Raw genomic sequence first — 26,229 nt, forward strand, 5'->3', positions numbered from 1 at the left:
TTCGTGGTTCAGCAGTGTTTATCATTTTCAGTAAAACTGTGGTGTTCATTCCACAGTCAAAAGTTATTATTAGTTGTTTAGTGTTACAATTTTTAGTAAGCTGCCCTGTTCATTCCATAGTAAAGTTATTCGCTATTATTTTTTTAGTGTTTCAGCTACTATACAGAGTGTCTCAAAAGTCCCGTGACATACGGTAACTCTCTTATTATCAGAGTTACAACAAAATATAGGCGGGGAAACGGTCTCCAAATATGATGTTTTCAATCTAAAGTGAAAGAATTTTTCAAATCGGACAAGCCGTTTGGGCTGTACACTGTATATGTGCCCAACGTTACATGAAAATGCAACGTTACCATTTACCCGGACCCACAACATAAATGAATGAAGTTACTGTCTATTAAAAACATTATATTTGTAGGCGGTTTCCCCTCTTACATTTTGTTGTAACTGATAACAACAGAGTTATCCATGTCAGGGGACTTTTTAGACACCTCGTGTGGCAATGGAATAATAATTATAAAATATTCTCTTGAAAGTCTGTTTCTGGAAATTCTGTGCTTGCTGTGTCATCAAATTTTCAACGACCAATGATAAATTATAGCTTGCAAAAACTATCAAGTAACAACGAATTTACAACTGCACAACGCGATGGCTCATCGCAGATGTTCATTGTACGCAGTGGCGCAACCAGGATTTTATTTCGGGAGGGGCCAAGAATATCCAGTACAGTAGTCTGCAAACGACGTGCTGCACCATTTGATGTGGACAAAATTGAAATTTTGAATTCTCCTCATTACAAGCAATTTAGTTATCCTTATTATTAACATGCTAAAGAAACCTTAAAATGAAAATTCCAATTCACAAATTCCGTATTATTAACGGTTACAAGTTTTAAAATTTGCGCTATAATAAATATTTTGAACATCTTTATTTTTGCATAAAATGACGCACTCTTTACTAACATTTATTACTCTAAGAAATTAATGTAGGGGTTTTTACTGGGTATTTCTCCTTTCGTACAGTGCTTTGACTTAATTCAATATTCATTTATGCTTTGATCTATTTTGAAATTTCACCAAAATTTGTCTGCAACGCTGCTGTATAAGATAGATTAGGTTTGCTTCGGAGAGGACATCGGCCCCCGAGTTCATAGCTCGTTGCGCCACTGATTGTACGTTATTTTAGAAATTGGTGTTATAGTCTGAGCTCCCTCCACAGTAACCGCGGCCTAGGCCCTAACACACCCAGTCCGCCTATGACGGGAGTGCAAGCAAACTTTCATGGAGAACGACCTAAGCGATAGCGATTGTTCCAAAACAATCAACAAGCAAACAAAACTAATATTATCATTCAAATTTCCTATTTGTTATTAATAACCACAGATATATTTCCTTCATTTGCATAAACACTTCAACTTACTAAGGGGACACAATCCTCTTTTGCATGATTGATCTCCACTCTTGCTTTGATCTCAAGCTTTTTACACGTGGAACCGTATTTACCGGGCCCTTTGGACGCGGGGTCTTTCTGACTTGTGCCTTTTTGACGCAGGGCCCTTTTGACTCGCACCCAGTTGACGCCTGGCCGTTTTGACCCGTGCCCTATTGTAATGGTGCTCCTTTTGATCAGGGCCCGTTTGACGAAGTTTCTTGTTGACTCTGGCCCTTTTGTCGCAGAACCCTTTGGACCCGGACCCTTTTGACGCAGCGTCCTTATAACTCCGCTCCTTTTGTTGCAGATCCCTTTTCACCCGGGCCCTTTTAACGCAGAGCCATTTTGTCACGGAGACCTTTTTACTTAGGCCCTTTCGACGCGGGGCTGTTTTGACTCGGGCATTTTGTAGCGTTCCCACTTTTGACTCGGATCCGTTTGAAGCAGGGCCCTTTTGACTTGGATCCTTTTGTCGTGGTACTCTTTTGACCAGGCCCTTTTCATGAGGAGCGTTTTGATTCGGCCCCTTTTGAGTCGGGTCCTTTTGTTGCGTAGACCTTTTGACCCAGGCCCTTTCGATAGGGGGCCATTTGACTCGGGTCCTTTTGTAGCGGGGCTTTTTTTCACTCGGGCCCGTTCGACGCAGAGCCCTTGCGACTCGAGCCCCTTTGTACTGGGAACCTTTGACTCGGGCCCTATTGATGGGGGTGCTTTGATTTGAGTCCGTTTGACGCGGGGCATTCTGACTCGGGTCATTTTGTCGTGGGACTTTTTTGACACGGGCTCTTTAAATGAAGGGCGTTTTGATTCGGGTCTTTTTGACTCAAACCCTTTTATTGCGGAGAGGTTTTGACCCGGGCAATTTTGACTAGTGCCATTTTGACTCGGGCCCTCTTGTAGCGCGGCACCTTTTGACACGGGTTCATTTCAGACAGGTTTCTTTTGACTCGGGCTCTTTTGTCGTGGGACCCTTTTGACGCGGCCCTTTTGATTCTTGCCCTTTTGACTCCTACCCTTTTCTTGCGGAGAAGTTTGACCCAAGCCCTTTTTTCGCGGGTCCCTTTTGACTCGTGTCCTTTGTAGAGGGGCCACTTTTGACTTCTGCTCTTTTCTTGTGGAGATCTTTTGACCGGGACCCATTTGACGTAGGAAAGTTTTGACTAGGGCTCTTTTGTAGCGGGACTCTTTTGATCCTGGCCATTCTCATGAGGGGCGTTTCGTTTCGGCCCTTTTTGACTCGGGCCCTTTTGTTCCGGAGACCTTTTGAACCGGGCCCGTTTTACGCAGGTCGCTTGGGACTCAAGCCCTTTTGTCGTGGGACCCTTTTGACTCGGGTCCTTTTAATGAAAGGCGTTTTGACTCGTGCCCATTTTTGCGGAGACCTTTTGAACCGGGCCCTTTTGACGCCGAGCCGTTTGACTCGGGCCATTTTGCAGCGATGCCCCTTTTTGACCCGGGGCCTTTTGACTCGGGTTATTTTGTCGTGGGTCTCTTTTGACCCGGGCTCTTTTTATGAGGGCCGTTTTGATTCGGCCCCTTTTGACTCGGGCCCTTTTGTTGCGGAGGCCTTTTATCCCGGGCCGTTTGACTCGGGTTGTTTTGTAGCAGGGCTCTTTTTCAGCCAGCTCGTTTGAAGCAAGTCCCTTTTTACTCGGGCCCTTTTGTCATGGACCCTTTTGATGAGGGTCGTTTTGATTCGGGCAATTTTTACTCCTGCCCTTTTGTTGCGGAAACCTTTTGACTCGAACACTTTTGTTGCGGGGTCATTGTGGTCTGGCTCTTTTGTAACATGGTCCATTTTGACTCGGGCCCTTTTGACTTGGGCCCTTTTGTTGCGGAGACGTTTCGACCTGGGTCCTGTTCACATGGGCCATTTTGACTCGGGCCCCTTTGTAGCGGGGCCTCTTTCAACCCGGGTCCGTTTGAAGCAGGGCCGTTTGGCTCGGGTCCTTTTGTTGCGGCCATATTGACTCTGGCCTTTCGGTCTTTTCCCTTTTGTCAGGCCTTTTTGACATGGAACCGTATATATAACGCAGCAGCTGAAATACCTGGGGCAGGGGGCCTGGGGGAGTATAAGTAAATCGAAGGTAGATCGATCCAGGGCGCAGTAAAATTAATCACATCAATGTTCATATCAATTTATTTTTTCTTTCGACATATCTGGAGATCAGTGTTCTGACTAATAGCCTACAGCGGCGAAAGACGATATACGTTATCAGTGTTATGACTGTTAACGTAATATATATAGGGAATAAAACGAAAAACTCTATATCGGTCTCCCCCCCCGTTAGAAAAAATCCTGCGGGCGTTAGTGATTATGATGTTGCTTAGTTACTGTATTATATTATTCTATACACGGAATAAATACTGATGTGTTTTATATAATAATAAGAACCTGATCTACATTTATTACGGCCCTTGCTTTACGACAACGAAACATATTCATGTTCAGCGTAATCAGTTTCCATTCACAAACAATTACAGTGAGGCGAATGAAATAATTCAAGCCCGAACATGTCCTAGTAAATTCCCGAAGAGTGAAAAGCGCTAGTAGCAGTTGTTAGCAGTTTTCAACTTAACATATAAAACAATAATTTGAAAAACTGAGAATACAAATCTTTTCAGAGATGACAGTGCACTGATGCTTTAAATCTATGCCCTTACTCCCTATACCTACGTTATTTCCCTAGTCAAAATAAAAACTCTTCAAAATTAATCAAAATTTCTTATGCAACCATCCCTTCCTTAGAGTACTGCGGTGTCACATACCCGTCACGGCGATGTAAAGGCACTTTTGGCGACGAGGATACAAACAAACCATATTACTGGCAGTGGGTGTACGTTGTTTAAACTTCTCTTCAGCAAAATATTATGGAAACAAGCTTTATAAAAAGAAAAGTCTTTCTCTATGTCATAGCAATTATTCAAAAAACTAAGAAATATTCAGATAGAGAAAACTTGGGATTGACTATTATGTATGATGAAGAAAGCAAAATAAGCGATTAGATACACCATCCAATTACACAGAAATTTATTTCAGTGTGGTTCAAAAGCTTTATGGAGTGTCTAAATCAATATGCGGATACATTATATTCAAATTTCTTAAATCACACCTAAATTTACAGAAAAGTTGACATTTCCGTGGGAGATCCACAGAACTCACCTCCGGCGTACATCCCTGAGCAACACTCGTATTTAGCGTGTTCGTAAACAGAGAAACATCTATTATGAAAAATTTAATTGATATTATTTGTTTTCTGGGCAAACAAAATAAGGATTTCAGGTGATCATAATGAGAGTACATATTTTTCAAACAGATGAAATTACGTATAACTGTTAATTTACTGATTATAGCTTTGGAATTATTCAATACGTATTAATGAAACAAACAAGACCAAAGCATCAAATATTACTATGGCTTCAGTAACTGTTTTTGCAATGTAACATCGCATTCATAAGACACGTTACGTAAGCTAGATTAGATTATATGGATTAGGTTGTGTTAGGAACTGTTAAATGTTCCTTTAGAATTTAGAGAAAGTAGACTAGCAAGTTTCATGAATCTAGGATAAAATACCCCTGGACATAATCCTCCTCCGGACATAATCCCCCCAGTCATAATCCACCCCTGGACATAATCTCCTCGGACATAATTCCCTTTCAACGGACATAATCCCCCTTGACTGAACATAATCCCCCTTACATTTACTAGATTAAAAATATATCTTACTTGGACAAAAGCTGAGCATAGCGCAAATACGGTAATTGCAAAAAATGGTTTTACATAATTTATTATATAAGCAAATGATAATCAAAAATATAAAATTCAGTTACGTTATTGTTTCTTACCTTAAAAGTCGAAGACATAACTAACTTTTTTTTAGATGAGGAATGTCAGGCATCCTGATATACCAGAAAAATTGGAGCTTTTAAAAATATCTGACCATTTTTGAAACAAGACTAAACTAATTTTCAGAGCCTGTCAAATAAATACTCAGGTAAATACTTTTATTTCACCATCAGTCTACTCTACTCGCCATTGAAATCTACTCATCATCCAAGTCTACTCGTCATTAATTATATCAAAAATATATATATTATTTTTTACAATAACCCACCATTAATTCTCTAAACGCAGGTCACAATCTGAACGTTCATACTTAACACATTTTCTTACAAGCGAATTCTACAGACTGTAACAATCAGCATCCGTTACACTGTAGAAATGTTTAGAAATGTACATTTAAAAAGGTTCTATGCCTTGTATATGTTTGGTCAATCATGAATAATCAGTTAATTACCTAGTTGCTGTACAGTTTTGATAATATAAAAAGCACAACATTCAATCATTATCACGATACAGCATAAGCAGACACACTATCTCAAAAATTCCCGACAATATGGCCTACAGCTTTGAGAAATTCGTTTACATCAATCTCTTTACGCCTATACCTGTTGCAAACTTCGACTAACTGACGTTGATAAGGAAGTTCCTTCTTTACAGCAGCATTCCTTGCACAGTTGTTTTGATAGCAAACTACGGACGCAGCCTCTGCGTCGCATTGGAGCGCATCGATTAATCTCCATATACTGGGCTGAGAATACCCAATTGTCTTCTTTATTTTATTATTCCAGCCTTCGCTGATGTTGTTTGTCCTGCTTTCCTCGTTGATTGTAGAATCATGCACATTCCATATACATGGAGGGAACTATGGAGGTATCCTCTGCAATCGGATAGTATCATCTGTTGGGATGTAGCGGAACGATCCAGTTACGTAGATTACATCAAAATATTGTAGTTTCTCTGGTTCCTCTTCTGGAGAAGTTTCCATTAAGTGTCGCATTCCAATCCCAACATCATCCTCTGGCAGAAACGCTCCCAACAAACAACCTAAACTCCAGATAATTCTTATAATGGCTCACCAGTCCTAATTCTTGCACTTTGCGCCAAGTAGATTGTCGTAAATGAAAAAAGCACCCATGAATTCTTACGTTTTCGCCAAGCACTTCGGCAGCAGCGTTCATTGCAGCTATTTCAAGGTCCATAACAACTAACGAAGGAGATAACTCCAGGCCTTGCCGAGAACAGTGATTCAAAAGTTCACTAAATAATTCGCGATATGTCTCCTGATTCTTTTTCTGCAAAAGAGCGTATACTGCTGGAATAGGCTTTTCCTTGACTTTAATATGGATGGTATATAACTGTCGGAGTCCTTTTGGTACCACTTGAGAAATCCTATCCATATACCAAGTACTGTGCTTACTTAGTTCTACGAGTATACCTTGTTGTGCAAACATTATCACCCTATTCTCACTTTCAGTCCCATTATCATAAATAAGAAAAGGCTTCTCTTCAACTTTTCCAGTTGTTTTCCACCGTCCTTCAATATGGAGGTCCTTCAAAGATGTTGGTTCTTATTGATATTTCTTACATTGCCTACGTCTTAAGATACGTTTATAATTCTCCTCAGCAGGCAAGGAAGATTTCGCAGAGCTAGGCACTCCTCGCACACTTTCGGAATATACGACAGACGAAACATCTGGAAAAATATTAACACGGCCCTTCATAACTTGCAGGGTTTTGCAGACCTAAAAATATATTTTAAAAAATAAAATAAACATTAAATAAGTACTAATATAAAAGTACTTTAATTAACTACAGACTAGTTGAAAAAAAACACGTTCAAGCATAATTATAACTTAGTGTTAATCTAGAAAATAGGTTATTCATATTCGATATAAAACTAATGGGAAACATGTTAGATATATATAAAAAAATCAATTACATTCAAATTACTTAATTAAGTACAAGCCAGTTAAAAAGTTACAAAAACAAAATCTTTCAAAAATAATTATCATTTAGCGTTAAACTAGAAAATAAGTTATTCACATTCAGCATAAAACTAATGGGAAACATTTTGGAAATACATACAAAAGTATCAGTCACCTCAATTTATGTTTCCTCTGATCTATGGTTATGCAAGATTGTCTTCAACACACACGTTTATTTCCTGATTCGTTGTTAGAGATCCTCTGCAGTGTTCTTTTCGTTTTCGAACGCATGTCCAACGAAAGTTGCCATTATTTCCTTCTTTTTGCTTGGTGAATAAAAACCCTTCATGTATAAGCTTATGTCTACCTTTATTTGTTTTATAACTTATGATGATTAGCACACTATTAACTTATGGCTTTCACGTTTCAGAAACCACAAATTACAGCGAAACACTCTGTTTAAAAATAATTTTTAAAAAAACTTAATGCGCCGAATAACTTTGACAACAGATATTTAAATTCTTGAAAAGTGAAAGGCCACGCCCCCACCGTCTACCATTGGTTCTAAAGAGCCAATCAGAAGCTGAACAACAGACAAACTATTTCTACAAATAGACTTTTAATTGTTCTCAAACACCTTTCACTTTCCCTCGTTCAATATATCCAGACAACAAAAATTATACATTTAAAATAAAGGAAAAATCCGCCCCAGTAATTTTGATTGTCAAGGGAAAAAATGTCCTAGTACAATATTTGGTAGGGAGGATTATGTCCTACAAGAATATTTTGTAGGGGGGACATTGTCCCATCTGAACGAAAAACCTTAGGTGGGGTTATGTCTGGGGAGGATTTTGTCCAAAAAACATTCAGTGGCTGCTCGTGAGGGAAGTTACACTGGTAAGAAATAAAGTCTTATCGCTTGAAATTAAGGCAATAAAGGTTAATTACTGTATGCAACAATTAGTGCATTAATCAAGTCTTCTCTTAGTTTCAAGAGAAAAAAAACTTAATTTTTTGGGTGTGTGATGTCCCTTACGAGCCGGCTCTGATATCATTGCTTGCCCAAAGTACAATTTCACCACTCGCCCCTGAATAATGGCTCTACCACATGTAGAAATAATTAAAATTTTATTTATTTCTCTTGTATTATAACTATCGATAACACAGTAAAAGAAAATAAACAACTCTTCAGTAGCCAAACAATAAAGAGGTTCCGAATAGTTGTGTCTACCTTTCGTGATCCCGCTGTTCAGTATTTAATTTAGTCCGCTGGGGAATTGAATTTCTCAACATTTTCCTGCATGTTATTAAGAGAACATTCATTTACTAACTTTACTATGTTTCGTAAGCATCGGATAATTTTTCTAGGTAATTTTCTTGGATTATAGTTTTTAAATTGAGGAGGTAAATTTACTCACTTATTGTCAAATTTCGTATGCAGTCAGTGGGGATTTGGGGTAGCCTCATACACGGATTCTAATAAAAGTTCCAAATTTCTTAAGAAAGCTATCGTGAGACAAACTTTATTAAAATTGTCGTGTAGAAGTTAAATTCACTCTCACATTCTCGGCTGAGTCCAAACCGAAGTGTTGGATATGAGAGGAATCTGAGAAAGGTATTTCGTATATTTCACTAAAATCGAACATAAAGTGTGTTTGTCTGCACCGCGATAACTCTTCTAAAACTTATCCGATAATAATGAATCTTGGTATGTTCCTTTCTCCAACCTTCTGAAATAATGCTATTGTCTGGGATTGCAACTATCAATAAACCGATGTAAAATAGCCTATGTGTCGTGTTGTAAATTTTTACTACATTCAAAACGATCTAGTATTGTAAATTTCGTTAAAAATTATTTTCATTAAACATTACGTACATTTTGATTAAGGCATCTCAATAATTTGTATTAGTTAGGTTTGAAGGCGATAGTGATAAATGCTTGAAAGGGAATAAGTTCTCCAAAACTTCAGGAAATTCTTTCTTTAAATAAGTTTATAAGAAAATAATTTTCTTCGACAACATTCTCCAACATTATTAGATTTTGATGCAATATGATGTATGTTTTCTTAAGGTTTTACGATTGTTTCGACTGCATGGAGTGTAAGGGCAACGGAATAAAGAAATTTCCCCCAAGATATTTAGAAAATAATTTCCGGAATAACTTATATGGAAATTATTCGAATTTTATGCAATCTTGTGTATATATTGTTTTGAAGATTTCCTGTTTGAAATTAAAATAAGTCGAGAATGGAAATTAATTTATCCAAATCAGTGATAAACTACTCCTCAATCTATTTGAAACTATAATCGCCGGTAACTTTAGTAATATATTCGATTCTTGTACAATCGTCACCATGGCTTGGTTTTATAATTTTAAAAAAAAATGTGTAATGAAATACACCTTCTACTGAAATGTTTTTCGTTTCTAAAGAAGAAGAACAACTTCCGTAACATACTGATATTTCGTAAACAGTAGACATTTATACAATAGAATGTATTATTTTTTTAAAGTTTCTTTTTGATTCAGCTTAAATTCTATCATGAAGAATTAGAATGAACTTATCCAAATGGAGCTAAAGTAACCCATCGTATATCATGCCAAAGGTTTCATAATTACCAGAATTCTTCGAGTTGGAAATCAGTCAAGGATGAGGAAATAAATTCACCTTCCTCCATTTTGAAATCAATTAAACCGAGTATCGTTGGATTTTGATAAAATTTGAAACTTTTTTTTTTTAATTTGAACCACAGTTTTTCTGCTTGGAGCTGATATCGGCCAAGAATGACAAGCGAAATACCCATCCACTCTTTCTACGATAGCTTTCACAATAATAATAATAATAATAATAATAATAATAATAATAATAATAATAATAATAATAATAATAATAATAATTTTCTCAGTTTTCTCAATCATCATCACTGCTTGGATCTGAAATAACTTAACACTGAGAAAGTGTATTTAGACCCCTGATTTAGAAATTAAGTTTCTCGAACATTTTATAAGATACAATAATAATCTGATTTCTTTGATTGGAAATACAAATTTACTGTAATTTTCTGGACTGAAATTACTCATCGCGAATTCATTTCATTTCGTGAAGAAAAATGTTGCATATACTTTTTCCTTGGGTTTCCCAGTGAGATCTATGGTATACATCATTTCAAAGATTAGAGAGCAAATTCATCCCAACTTAAAGCATTTATCACGGTAACTTCGATCAGATTTTATAGCCTATGGGACCCAGAGGTACAATGCTAGCTCGCAAAAGTTCTCCACTGACTTCTGTGCTTAGCCAACTGGATTCAGTTTCTACTTAGTATTCCTATTTCTGTGAGATCCAACTTATTCTATTGTCCTCCAATCTACACCTAGGGCTTTCTAATGGTCGTTTTTCGATTGGATTTCTAGTTAAAACTTGGAAAGCTTTATTTTTTTCATTCTGGCTACATGATTGCCCATTTCCGCCTCATAGACTTGATGTCCCAAACAATGTTTGGTAAACTCTATAAACCATTCTCGGACTGGAAGTATAGGGCCTCCGTAGGAGCCTCAATTGGAGAGTGTGGAGTGCAGGGGAGGAAAAGAGAAATCTCCGTATTAAACTCATATGTAAATCTCTCTCTTACTACCCCTTTACTTATAGGAATGTTGTATCATCCAAATTTAAAGAAAATCAAAAGATATGCCAAATAAAATAATAGAAAATACTGAAATTTAGATAAAAGTCGGTAGAGCTAAGATTTAAAAAAAAATTAAAAATCTTTTATATAATTTCTATAATGCCATTCCTGTAAGTGTGAGTTCCTTATTTAAAGTCCTGTAGCCCCTTTCGGACTTTCTTTGATATGTGGACTTACGCATGAATTATCTGCCACCTTGGTTTATTAAAGAATAGGTGTGTGATTACCTTACTAGTTTCGAACATCTGATATTAAAGAACATGGAATCCAGCAAACCTGCAAGAAACAAACAAATTATCCTGGTACTTACCATACCAGCCGAAATTCCGTTAGGGAAGGTGATAACTCCATGTAGTTTAATAAACACTTTTATTTTAAACACAACACTTAATCACTTAAACCACAACACTAAATTGATATCGATATAAGATATGCTCACAGTTGAACTAAAATAATTTTAAAGAAAACTATTTTATGATTTTTTTTATCACTAGTTCATAGTTAATAACATGTATTTGTATTCATGGCACAGTTCATCTTGTTTAATTTTCATGTAGGTATGTCCGTTACTTCACAGCGTTAATCACAATTTTAGTGTCTATTCTTTCATGTTGATAGTATTCTTTTAGAACGGTTTCCGTAGCATCCTAAAGTAGATTAAGTACTTGGTGCCTGATTATAACTTTAAGTCCACTACTTTGTAACCACTTCAAACTTGGTTTTAGTTGCACTTCTATCTCTCTCTCTCTCTCTCTCTCTCTCTCTATATATATATATATATATATATATATATATATATATATATATATATATATATATATATATATATATAATGGTTTGTTGCTACATACGTAAGATGTGTGTATTCGTTACCAGTATTGTCAGATTGGATCTCAAAATGCACATAGTCTAGAAAACTGACACAGTTTAGTTAACTTATTTTGAACACCAATGGTGCAACTTATCGCACTTAATTAAGTTCACTTTGAAAATAAATATATGCACCTATCTTCCAATTCAACTAACTCTGTTGAATCTATAGTGTTCATGATGAAAATAACTATTTTCACACGAGCAGCAACTTCACAGACCCGATCTAAACGCCAACTGCCTTGTTCTTCTCCAGAATTTCGGTTTTGTAAAAGGGGTTTGACGCACAAGAGTCGTGCTTCGCCTCAAAGCTATTGGCTTTTCAATAGAGATAACCTTTTCTATTGTCCATTTACCTACTAACGGAACTTTGCAAGGAAGTATGTTTATTTTTATTTACATTGACTTTATACGCAAATAATTCACTTCTTATAGATTGTCACCTCGTTTCGAATCAAGCACTAAACTCTGCATTCTTTGGCCTTTCATTAGATACCAAATATGTTATAGTCCCCTTCTGATATAACCTTAAAATTTTGCATTTAAAATAGGCCGGTTAATATATTTTTCACCACCTGACATGTTCTTTTCTTGTTTGTCTAGTCATTGGTGTCCTCTAGCGGAAAGAATTCATAATGTCACGGACAACCATAATAGTTCGGAGTTTTCTGCTTCCGCGTGACAATTTTACAAATTATTAATTATAGAATGAAATTAAACATACATCTACTTTACTTACAAGTATATACATATCTTTGCTACCATATACATATGTGGTATGGAGTTGTCATCCTCTATTAACTTTATTTGAAACAATTTCTTAGGGTAAGGATTCCCAGTCTTCGTCTGTTCCCAGCAGAAAGCCAAAACTCCACCCCTCCAATACCAGATAGTACTTTTTTTTCTCACGGCTAAAAGAAAGTTTTATGATACGATATACGGAAGGACGGAAAAGGTAAAACAAACAATAGGGGTACGCGTAGCTTTCCAATACATAATTGACTCTTAAACACACTAATTCCTACATATTTTAATTATTATTATTATCTGACATTACAAACTGCTTCATCTGGTAAACCTGGAACGAACTCACAGCCTGTTTTGCTAGATTCGCTACGCCAGCTAGAATTCTTGTGAAATCGGCGGTTATCCTTAAATTTTCACACCTCTTTGTCCTTCTGTTTTTATATCTATGTGTTAAATTTTGACAATAGACAAATATCCGACCTTCTGTCGCCTTTTCGGTAGTGTTACCACTCAGGGTGTTTTATGTTTTTTTTTTAGTTCTATACAGTATTCTTATAGCTGCTTAACAGAAATAAAACAGTAATTTTTAGTTTCAACTCACAATATAGTTGGCTAGGCTGACCAAGCATAGGTGACTGACCTTTTGGAGCTTAGTTGTCTTCTACAAGTTTGCGTTAAAAAAAATCTAACTTACTAGAGTCTATCTTTCTATATACGAAATCCAATATCTATAGTTACATTCTCGATATAAATTATAATATTACCAATACTTAAGAAATAAAAATAAATATGATTCTAAGTTAATTAATAATATAAATAATATATGAAAATAAAGAAAACCATTTCCATTTTGATATGCAAATTAATGATAACATTTAAATATACTACTATATAAACTTTATTAATAAAAATAATGTAAGACTGCGTCGTACAAGAGAACCCATCTTCCTTTCCCATGTAGCATGTAGGAGCCTCACAAACTATACTAAGTTTGAAAAACGTTTAGCAGAAGGGGTACAGCAATTTTTTTCTTTAAAAAAATAGTTACAATTTCGGTAGTTTCTGTTTACATTAGTTTAGATTAGGTTAGTTTATGTTAGATTATATTAGTGTAGGGGTCTAGCATAATTTTCAAAAAGAGAGATAATTTCGCTAATTTCTATTAATATTATGTTAGTTTAGATTAGTTCAGGCTAGTTTAAGTTAGTTTACTTTAGTTTAGGTTAGATTTGGTTACGTTATGTTAAGTCTAAGTACTTGCATTTTCCATTTCTCCCGTAAGTTTTGTACTTTTAACGTACCTCTGAACAACTTCTGCTAAACATTTACCCTAATTTTCATCTTTTTACTTTATTTTTTTATTTTTTATTCTGCTTATTGTAATGACACTCTATTTCCAGCTTCATTTACGCGTGGTAAGGGGCCAAGTGTGAGGACGTATTCTGTATCTTTATGGTGTTGCAATAACACGTCAAACGAATAACAGAGGGCCTCAGCAGGACTTTATAAAAGTCAGTTCATTTCGACATTCATGGGACTCCAATATACATTAGCCAATATGATGCTGAGGCCCCATTCTTCATATTGTTGAAATATATTCTTACTATGCCCCAAACAGGACTTTATAATAATGTGAGTGGGACCCCAAGACTACATTCAATGCGGGAGCAACCGAACACTGTGAACGAAACAAATTTTAACGAGGAACTATTATTCAACACAGCAGACATGTTTTATCTTACTTTCCATGTTATTCAATATTCATTGTTTATTTATTTAAAGAAGGGCCCGGAAAGTAGCGGTCCGTACGGACGCGTGCCGGACTCGGGCCTACAAAACATATATCACTTCGGACCCTGACCGGGCTCGGCACGTAAACTTTTAAATATATAACCATATTTCTCGGGACTTTTCGGACCTAGTTATGCAAATATACTGCACAACGATATTTATTGCACCATTCTTTCTGGATAACTTTAAAAGCACAACTGCAAATTTAAACCCCTATTTGCGGAAAATAAAAATTCAATTTTGCTTTAATTAGTATGTTTATGTAATTCGCGTTTATTTCGGATTCATTTGATTATCACACGAGCTCGGGCCGGGCTCGGGCCTAAATGCTAAAACATATTTTGGACTTCGCTCGGGCTCCAAATTTAAAATTCACGGGCCGGGCTAAAAGTTCCGGCACGTGCAGACCTCTATCGGCTGGTATCCCTATCATCCTACCCTGGCCAGTTGAAGCCTGCTATAAACTATGCAGTTCCTCGTTATGAATTTTTCACAACTCCCCATCTCCGTTCCTCTTGGGTCTGAATATTCGTCTCATGATTGTATTCTCAAATACTTTAAGTCTGCCTTCCCTAAGAGTAAGCGGAGCATGTTTCGCAACCATACAGTATAACAGCATGATTATCATAAAATTTAATTTCTTCCTGGTAATGGTTTTAGTCTTGAATAATAATAATAATAATAATAATAATAATAATTTTCATGGAGGAAAGCGTGTAGAGATGGCACACAACAACTCTGCACTTGAGTGACGTAATGCTGTACGCGATTTGGCTCCCATCTGACCGTGATTTAGGAGGCAGAAAAGTGAACTTATCAGCGTTGCCAACTGAAATAAATATTCGCCATGAATCTAGAAATGTGAGGTATTATTCATAACTTGTATGTTGTACTAGATCATTACTATTAATAATAGACGTTGCATTCCACAAGTAAAAATGAAATGTCAATTTTTTTTTATCTTTGTGTATGCGTACATAAAGGAAACACTCACCTGCATTTCTTCTATTCCGGATAAGACACCGTCAGTATCCTCTTCTGAATCACTATTTCTATCACTATCGACACCACCGAGACTGATAACGACCCTCTCAGCAATTTCATCCTTAATGTCTTCTGCTTCCCAATACTGAATTTCAATTTGCTTCACGTGATTACAAACTGATATCCATTCGTTCCTCCCGGTTTGGCCGAACCTATTTTCACAGAGTTTTTTGAACATCATTAATTTTGAAAGTTGTGTTTCATGACGCAACCCATCCTTTCGATCTTTTTGTGCTTCACTTTGGGGTTTATAATATTTATAGTCACGTTAATTCACTACAAAACATACCGAGACACCTACAAACTATTACACTAGCCTATCCACACTACACTGGACCGGAATACGATAATAACACCCTCGTAACAACAAACACCTTATTTTCTATCTACCAGAATACTACACGAAACCCAGCCAAAGAACAAGCCCAACAAGCACAAAATCTGAATTTTTGTGTTTTGTAGAACTAAAATACTATGTGTATATATTCTTTTGTGTGGATATATTTGTAGGAGTTCTTTATCGTTTTATTTATGCCGGCACGTTCAGATATTTGATACATTCAGTTATTCTTAATTTTAATAATTGATTTCAAATTTTCTTATACTTTGGTTAATTAACGCTATGATATGGAAGATAAAAGATCTTTTTTTAAAAAAAAAATCGGGAGCAGTACTACGATCAGAAGTCTAAGTAGGGAAATGATATATAATATCAGAGCTTGCTTTGAGAAAGAAAGAGCAAACGATGGACTATTGTTATCAATTGTACCAATTGCAAAAATAGTGGAGAGGATGTGATGCTTTGCAAAGAGGCAAACATTCAGTAATAAACAAATTAGTTCTTTTCTTTTTTAAACGATTTAGAATCTACTACTGAGAAGTTTGGATAATCGCGGTTGGCAACATATCTTGCGCATGCGTAGTATCAACCGTTTCCTCTAATTTTCAGTAGCGTAGCGTGGTATTCTGAAATGGGGATGCCAAAGTTAGTCACTTGTGCGATACAATACTACTAAAAATCAGCAATATATAGCTATACCGATGGGAAATATAGGGTTGTAAAAAATTTAGGGGGGAGGCTCCCTAATTGGTGGCCTACTGGGGCATACAGAAGCAAATGCGTGGATTACGTCAGATGCCAATAAGCAATTGTCTCAGCTTCTTACCACTACTGTGTGACAAGAAAACTCGGCTCCGCTGTTGTATGAACATTGTTTCCAGTATAGTTCCTTTATTTCTTTCTCGTGGGCAGCTTCTTTCTCCGCATACCATACTTTAATCTCGTTCTTTAAGAAGTCGCCCCTAGATATTTGTCATCTTGAGTCCGGAACTCAGACACCCATTCGTGAATATGGGCCTGAGTGTATACGTATATCATTTGAAGATGCAAATAGAAATCACTTAAACCAACTCTGGGGACCTGTTTCTGTGTATGTATTTCGTTGTCAGATATCCAGATACTGAAGGCAGGGGCGCAAATTTGTCTTCAACATTCGGGGAACGGGTAAGACCGTTCCCATTTTTTTAAAGCGATGTTCAAAATATTTATGAAGTTGAAAAACAATGCTGTGGAGGATCAGAGTTGTCTTCAACATTTGGAGGAGGACAAATTTGAGGGAGGAGGACATACTTGAGGCTTACTCTGGGGGAGGGGTGATGAAACTCATATTACGGTAGATGAATCTGATTTCTGAGGTGAACGTGTATATTATATACTAGACGATGTAGATGAAATTGTGATACGTACCAAGTGCCGTGAACACATTCTGAAATCTATATACATGCATATTTATAATTGATATGTTTCTATTTACGCATCCACAATGATCTACATTAAAATTTTAGGACACTTGTTTTGTAATAATATAAATAATGACTTCCCCAAAACTATGAAAGAAAATCAACTATGTATGGCGCAACAATACTCTTATTTGAGCAAAATTATGATGATCGCAATAGCATTATACGAATCGTTACAGGAATTAAACAAATAGTCGAAAATAGACTAACTTAATTAATGACAATGAAATATTAAAAAAAACACGATTCTTTTTTAAAAATGAAACAAGTCAAGGGACCTAAATTTCATCCCACTTTCCTTTGTGGCACTCGGATACAAATCATCACAATTTCAAATCGGATGGAGGGGACATGTCCCCCTCATCTCCTCGGAATATGTGCCAATGACTGAAGGGCCCAAGCAATCTTTGCAAGGGGCGGAAATGCTGGCTCTCTTGGTCTACCATTTTGGTGACCGTGATTCTACAGAATGTTTTATATTTATGCTTGTGTGTGTGAGCTCCCTCAAAGAGTTTCTGGCCACGCCACTGGACATACTTTTGTATTTATGATGAAGATTAATAGTTTGCCTTTAATTACGATTACAATTACGATGCATTTAATTACAATTAAAGTATAACTATTTTTATACTATTATTTACAAAACCGACATGCTTCAAAAAGGCATTGAACTAGCCATTTCTGTTTTGTTCTATTTCCTTGATGTTAGCGCTCGTACGTTCTGTACAGAAACTAAAGCTTAGTCCAAAATAGATAGAGTTGGAAATACTTGAAGATATGCCAGCGTATATCTAAAGCAAAATGTAGAGTTGCAAGGGATGAAGAGAGTTAAGAAAGCAAGTAGTTGCGCATGCGCACTCGACAGAAAGCAGACAAAAACCCCGTTTCTTGCGGTAGGCCTGGATGCCCAAGGAACATAGCATACGACAAGAGAAAAGATAGAAAATGTGCATCTGAGTGACGCGCATGCGTACGTTCCGCTTATCAAAGTGAGGCTAGAGAGCATATCCAGAAGATTGCAGTGGAAATGATTGTGATAATTAAGAGCAAACAATTTATATACAATGAAATACGTACTTTTTCTTATTAACAGGGGATGCCGGGCATACCGGCGTTCCCTTACGCTACGCCGCTGCTAATTTTTATCTCACTCGTTCGGGAAGTAACGGTTTCAAAGTGCAAAGTTAGCTTGCGCCGTGTCTACTTGGTTCGAAGATAAAAAAAATAAATCTATTCGTTGGGACGACAATTGGTAAACAGTAAGACGCTGAAGATATTGGTGCTTTCGAATTTTTCTGACATTTGCGGTTTTCGGTTTTTGAGAAAACCGGTTTTCTGAAAACCGAATATCAAATGCGTTTTAAAACCGAAACCGCAAAAGCTGTTTACCCAACTGAAAGCGCAAAACGGTTTTCTAAACCGACATTCCGGTTTTATGAATTTTCACTTTTTTCAAAAACCGGTTTTCGGTTTTACAAAAACCGATTTCGACAGCACTAATAGATATCAAATTGAAAAGAAAAACATCATTCGCTTTTACAATACATAGCATTACTAGTTAGAAGGAAACCAACTAACTCTGTTTCGTTTGTTTATTTTTCCTCCTCTATTGTTTTTCTATTTATTTTGTTGGTAAGCTTTTATTTTGCAAACTAACGTACCCTGTTCTTCAACCACCTAGGGCGGAGTGATGAACAATGCCGGATATTCCGTAGAAGTCTTCAGAAAAATTGCAGAGTGGAACAAATCGCAAAATGATGCTATGCCTAATATCGGAAATGGATATGTGGATTTTGCGTCGCGTTCATGGAAACCATTAAAGAAAGAGTCCCTATAAGATAAAAATCTTCTTTGGAGTATGCATGCAGAAAATTAGTATACTATTGTCCGTAGGTAGGACTATATCTGTTGCATGAGAAACTGGAAATTCACTTTCTCCTGAATAACTTTGGGGTCCGATAAGGTATGTGTTTATCCCTTCAATTTTCCTAGTGAAGATTTCCAGATTCAAAGCTTCCTAAGTAAACATCAGATGACACGAGTCCCGTCGTTTTACATGGATCAGATCCAGCAACTGGAACGCAAATTCTGCGTTGCGTTGACGAATAATGCTTGAAAATAGCACATTATGCTTCCCAATATGCATATTTTATTTGGTAGCGACTGCATCCACACCCAGGTACTAAATTATTGTGAAAACTGGATCGAGATTGTTGCATTTCTAGCCAATAGCTACTCGTACATCAGTTTTAGTGACGCCAAAAGGGAAAACGTCATAAACAAGTTGTAACATGCTTTCTTATTGGGTAAGGAGATTAAGTAGTGACTGTCTGCTATGTGTTGAAATGTAAATTAGCGCAGCGCACGAAAGAAACTTTTGCATGCACAGATCAACATACCCTAACGGACGTTTGAGTATGAGTCGGTTGAATTTCATGGTAAGCAAATAAAATTCGAAGTTCCGCTTAGTAGTAGATTTTTTTTATCTAGGTGAATTTATTATTATCGGTATGTTATTTAATAACAGAACCATATTTTCTTGAATGTAGCAGTGATTTTCTTAAACATATTAGGTAGGCCTATGTTATGTGATGTACTGATTTACTATTTAATTTATTTAACAACGAGATTAGGTGCAGAATATAAATTCCAATTATTTTTGGAGTATGTTAAGCAGAAGAGGTCCAGAAACATGTAAAAAACAAAATTTACAGGAGAAATGAATGATGCAAGTACTTAGACGTAACATAACGTAAACAAATCTGTTGTAAGCTAACCTAAACTAATCTAGGCTAGTGTTTAGCTTTGGGCTCTAGGCTAGGTTTTTAACCGACATTTTTACGATATTCTATTCACATTGGTTTGGCTTAGATTAACAGCATTTAATTCAGACAGTATTGCCGAAAGAGCGTTAGCGAGTGAAGGCGGGTTAGACCCCGCAAGGCACATTCTCTTCTGTCTTCTTTAGTGTTGGCCCCCTATTACTGAGCAAATACCCTAATCTACTAGCAGAAATAAGCGAAATTCTATCACTTTTTGGGAAGTTATGCTGGATCCCTAAACTAACATAATATATCAAACTAATCTAAACTAACCTAATGTGGACAGAAATCAGCAAATTTTTTTTTTTTTTTTTTTTTTTAAAGGAGAAAGAGCTGGACCCTTTCTGCTAAACGTAGGCCTTATTTTTTTAACCTTCACTGGAAGCAATTTGTTTATATTTCGTGGCATCGATTTGTGGTACCTTCGAAACCTGTCTAGTTTGTGTTAACTAAGAATAAGGTTACTATCATACGTTACGGACAATATAGGTACTGGTTAAGAATAGTCCGTCATAGAAATTGTGATTATAGATTAAATAGAGTATATGCATGTAAAGAGGAATGTAATTATAGAATATTAAATTGCACAGTTGGACGAATTTTACACAACATGCAGGAAATCATATTTCGTTTATACAAGTGTGATACTGTAAGTATGGGACGATTACAGGATCTATACTACGGTTAAAATGAATAAGTGCATATTAAATACGTATGTATAACCTACTAATTGGCATTAATGCTGTATCGCCGGATCGAAAATCGATAAAAAAAAAAAAGTATCAAAATGTACTGCGTTCTGTTATATTTGGATGGATTATATTAAATTTCGTTAGGTTATGTTACGTTAGGTTTGGGGCATTCAAACAAGTGCAAAAAACTCAGCAACCTGTGCTAGGTGGCCACTAAAAAGCACGAATACACTTACAGTCAGTAGGGCGAAGCTGGTGGTTGCGCGTGGAGTGTGTCCGAAGGGAGCAGGCGCGTCAGCGACGGTGGGTATATGCATATGCGAGGGTAGTGAAAGCATCTGGGTCACTTGTCACGGTTTGAAAAGGCGTAGGTTTTTCTGAAAAAGCCAACCCACCTGGACCCATATGGGTTTTTCGTTTTTTTTTGTTTTTTTTTTTTTAATATTTCAATGCCTTTGGGGTAAATGTCTTAAAATGTGACTTACGTTTTAAGATTGTCAGTGTCACAACTTACCACAGTTTTTTATTCACTGCTGTTTTCAAAAATTGCCGTCATTTTGAAATTTTTCATTGGATCACCGAGAAAATCTATACAGCTAATTTAGAGTGTCTCGTGCTTCTACCCTGAAAATTTCAACTTATAAGACCGAAAATTTCACTTTGTAGCGTGGATGCCCGTTATTTTGAAAAATAAAATGGCCGCCGTTTTGAAATTTTACGTTGGTATGCCGCCAAAATCTATACAGGAAATTTAGCGTATCTCGTGCCTTGTAGCCTGAAAATTTAAACTTAGAAGTCCGAAAGTTGTACCCTGTAGTGTGTGGTACAGGCAGATAAATGAAGAAATGTAGATCGTGTCGAGAAGGAGCCTCAGTGACGTTCGCCAAATGTGAATACCAAATATATTAAATTAAAACTAAGATATCTTTCATGTTTTAAAATGTCGAATATGAAATAAATATTTCCCAGCGTAAAATAAATTATTTTATTGTTGAAGTTGACTTCCGATACTTTGTGCGTTCAATTACGGGGATTTCCCGAGCACTTGTTGCAAGACAGTTCTTTACCGAAAATTAATTTTCAAAAACAAAGATATAATTCATATTTTATAAAGTTATCTAAATGCTTTAAATCAAATTAAATATCTTCCAGCGTAAAATAAATAATTTTATTGTTGAAGTATTTCCTTCCGATGCTTTGTGCGTTCATTTACGGGAATTTCCCGAGCACTTCTTTCACAACGAATATTCTCGAAGATGTAGCTTTGTTTACTGTACATTAAATCTTCCATTAGTATGGAAGTATGAATTCAGCACTTGAAATAGTAAGTGTTACGTAGTCGTCAAAGCTCCGAGCATTAAGCTTCTTAAATTTGACAAGAATTTTTACGCTATTGCTGGTGTCGATTCTACAGAATGCTTATTTGAAGAGTAGCAACAGATGAACTGAACTAAGCTGCTGTTGTTGGAAAACCAAATTTTACTGAAGAATAATACGTAGGCAAGTCAAGAAAGACTTGGACTGATTTTTTTCCCGGCAGTTCTGTTAACGCTGGAGCTTCATAGTTTGGCATACAAGTAGGGTGGGTCTTGCTGTGCATATATATAAAATGTTGTTAAGGAATCATTGCATGTTTGGTAACCACGACTTTTTATTGCAGGTGATGTTCTGCGCCGCCTCTAGAAGTCGCCTGTAGAAGAAATGGAGTCATTACGAGATGAACAATTTGCAGCTATACGGTTCTGCTATCGCCTGGGAAAAAGTGCAACAGAAACTCTAGGAATGTTGAGAGCAGCCTACAAAGATGACGCTCTGCCACGAAGTACCGTGTTCTGGTGGTTCAAAGAGTTTAAAGAGGGCCGAATGACAATCACGAAAGCTGGTGGACCAGGTGTATCAGCGTCAGCTGTTACTGAGGTGAACATTAACACGGCAGCAGTCATTGTTAGAGAAGATCGCCGCATTAGTATCGACGATCTGGCAGCCGCACTACGCATATCTCATGGCAGTGCCTTCACAATTTTGCATGACCACCTCCACATGAGCCGAGTGTGTGCTCGATGGATTCCGCGACTCCTGACACCAAAGCAGAAGGCCGTTCGAGTGGAGACTTGCAGGGAGCTGTTGCAAAGGTTTGAGGATGGTGGAGACGCCTATATGGAGTCAATTGTCACCGGCGATGAGTCATGGCTTCATCATTTCGATCCTGAGGGCAAGCAAGCCAGTACGCAGTGGAAGATACCAGGTTCGCCCACACCAAAAAAGGCATCGGAGGCGGTTTTAAAGGACCTCTCAAAGAATGGCCTGCGACATGTGTTTGAGGACTGGAAGACTCGAATGAAAAAGTGCATTCAAATGGGCGGGGACTACTTTGAAAAGGATCATGTGCCTGTTGCTGAGTAATAATAAATTGCCTAGAAAAAAAATCAGTCCAAGTCTTTCTTGACTAGCCCTCGTAATTACTCGTGTGTCTATGATTATGATTACTTGTGTTTACCATCAGAGGTAAGAAGTAATTCTAATAGTTTTACTAATGTATTTACATATTTCCTGGTAGTACCGGCACCTATGCAGTGACGTAGCTAGGGGAACAAACTGAAGGGGTGCCTGATTGGGTAAATATTTGGGGGGGGCGCTAAGTCGAGTTCTTGCCCCGAGCAACAGCTAGCGTGTTTACGTCGCTGCACCTATGCCCTTATATCCGTAAAACCTCGATGTCGCCAAGTTGGCGAGCACACTATTCACGGAAAGTATTTTCTAAAATATAAAGCTGTATATTTTACTTCAAACAGGCTATAAGCATAATCCATACATTAATTTGCTCTACAATTATCCCAAGCTAAGTTTTTTTTCTTTCTTTTTTAATTCATTGCATTCAGAACTTTATAAAGGTCTTGTGTTGAATGTTAAAGGTTTTTTCGGGCTGGGCCCGCTTGGGCAAACCTGATTTATCATGATTTCACTTGTAAACATAAAATATAGCTTCTGTACACTGTGCAGATGTACATTGCCTTTGAGTTAGAAATCGCTTACCTTCAAAACTGAGGCTTGTAAACTTTTGCAATTTCAAGAAGAAAATGGATCCGACGTACTTTTTTCCCACGCTGAAAATAATATGCTCATTTTCTTTTCTGTATTTTAAATTCATTTCCCATTTACCACACACTGTTCGCCCGTTTTACATACCGTGTCTTTCATAAAATTTCAACAACTGTCGCTCGTTATTTTTCAATAGTTCTATATAACTCACACATGGTATGTGACAGCCTTAATTACACGCTCCTTTCGCGCCATTATCTCCGCGAAATAGTCCATCCGCCTCCACACACACTGCCGGTTAGAACTTACAAAATCAACCACTTTCTTAGCTTTTACTACTACCCTTACCTGACTTTCATTCATTCTTCCTCGCAAACTTAAATAAATTCTCCAACTGACCCTGCAAATTTCCTAAGATTGGTCCGGCAACACTTAACCATACTAATTTCCGCCGGCGCAGTATTTCTGCACCATGTACGAAATCTTTTATGTTTGTATGCACTGTCGTTCTCAATATGCGCACCTCTGTCGCTAACGCGCTTGTTGCCTTGGCGCGGGCACCCTTGCTACGCTTATGGCCTGATTCACTTAGATAGCATTCTCGCTTTTAACTGCTCCTGACACAAGTTGATGCATATATATATATATATATATATATATATATATATATATATATATATTTACAGTCGTTTATATGACATACACTCGGACGCGTATTTGTGTCTGGCACCCATAAATTTTACTCGTAGCTTTAGAAACAATTTCTAAGGCACTTTCAGTGAATTTCATAGTAATAGCCCCTAGTTATTTCCTGGACACATCAGTTTGCATGCTTATTGTCAACCTATGCACAATAATTTGGGCATGTGCCAGGTTAATAAGGACCTAGAATCTTAAGGAATCATTTAAGGCAAAAAAAAAAGTGAAAGGGAAATGGTTTATTATTCTCAATCAGCACCTTAAATTACTTCACAAAGGAAGACTGCTTGATTTGGAACTTAATATAATAATAATCATGCAGGTTAAGAATCTGAGATCATACCTTATGTTACGATGTATTTCATTCTTTTATGATGAAATATACTCTTACGACCTTGAAACATTTCTTGCGGGACGAGTTTCATTTCTGTGTGCAGATTGATTTTAGGAAGGCTTATGCTATAAAGACTGTCATATACAGGGTGGCGCGTATTGTATCTACCAACTTCAAATGAAAATACAAAGGTGTGTTATGCAAGTTTTAATGCAAAACTGTTATGGAATATAAGTATATGGACTGGCAATTTGTACACTGTACAACACTTGTCGAAGGAGCTCACTAAACTTTAAAAATAACGTCCTGTAAATGTCCGCCTTTTTCCTGGATGCACTGCTGCAGGCGACGTGGGAAGGCATTCATCACACGCATTAACGTATACTGTGGAATGGAACTTATCACATGACGAATGGCAGTCTTCAGTTCGTCAATTGTCTTCACGCGATTGGCAAAGACCCTTTCCTTAACATATCCCCAGAGGAAGTAATCAGGAGCTGTTAAATCTGGGGAACGGGATGGCCATGAGACATCGCCAAATCGGGATATCACGCGGTTTGGAAATGTTTCTCTGAGTATAGACATACTTTGGCGTGCCGTGTGTGCCGTAGCACCGTCTTGCTGGAAATAAACGTTATTGATCACACCCCTTTCCTGCAATTCCGGAATGAGAAACGTCTGTAACATATGGCAGTAGCGGTCGGAATTTACAGTTGTTGCATGTCCGGCGTCATCCTCAAAAAAATAGGGACCAATAATGCCACACATTCCAACTGCACACCATACCACAACTTTTGGGCTACCTTGAGGCTTTTCATGTAATGAACGAGGATTCTCCTGAGACCAATACCGGAAGTTTTGCTTATTAACATACCCAGTCAGGTGGAAGATTGCTTCATCGGACATCAAAAGTTGTTGGAGGAACAGTGGATCTCGGTTAATCAACTCAAGAATGTTCTGGCAGTTATTGAGTCTGTTTTCCTTATCAATGGCTCTCAACTCTTGTACCACCTGCAGTTTATACGGATGGAACTTCAAATCACCCAGCAAACGACCCAATGAACGTCGTGTCAAATGTAATGTTCGTGCATGTCGCCGTGCTGAACGTTTGGGACTGCGTTCCATCGCTACGCGCACTCGTTCCAAGTTTACATTTGTTCGAACACTTCGTCCACGACCTGGTGATTTCCGGTTCACAACACTACCTGTGGCCCGCCACTGTCTCACCCATCTCAGAATACTGTGTCTCTCGGGTATAGCAACATGGCGATCATCACTGTTTCGTCGCAGTGCCCGCTGAGCCTCACTGACAGAACCGGTTCGGATAAAGGCTTCCACCGCCGCAATTCGCGTCTGCACAGACCACCGCTCCATGGTAAACTAATTGCCAGAGGCCCTGCTATTCAGTGCCGTAAGCATGCGCAGCATTCGTACGCGCATTTGATCAGGGTTGCCAACTGCAACTGGTAGATACAATACGCGCCACCCTGTATATATATATATA

At 37.4% G+C, this 26,229-nt stretch overlaps 1 long non-coding RNA gene across 1 annotated transcript in view; it reads left to right on the forward strand.

Annotated features, from left to right (window-relative positions):
- The window catches only part of LOC145679876 (uncharacterized), a 137,175-nt gene that overhangs the window by 96,695 nt on the left and 14,251 nt on the right, over positions 1–26,229 (forward strand). The window lies entirely within an intron of this gene.

Source organism: Thermobia domestica, chromosome 2 (genome assembly GCF_964235325.1).
Source record: "Thermobia domestica chromosome 2, izTheDome1.hap1.1, whole genome shotgun sequence".
Classification (NCBI taxonomy): domain Eukaryota; kingdom Metazoa; phylum Arthropoda; class Insecta; order Zygentoma; family Lepismatidae; genus Thermobia; species Thermobia domestica.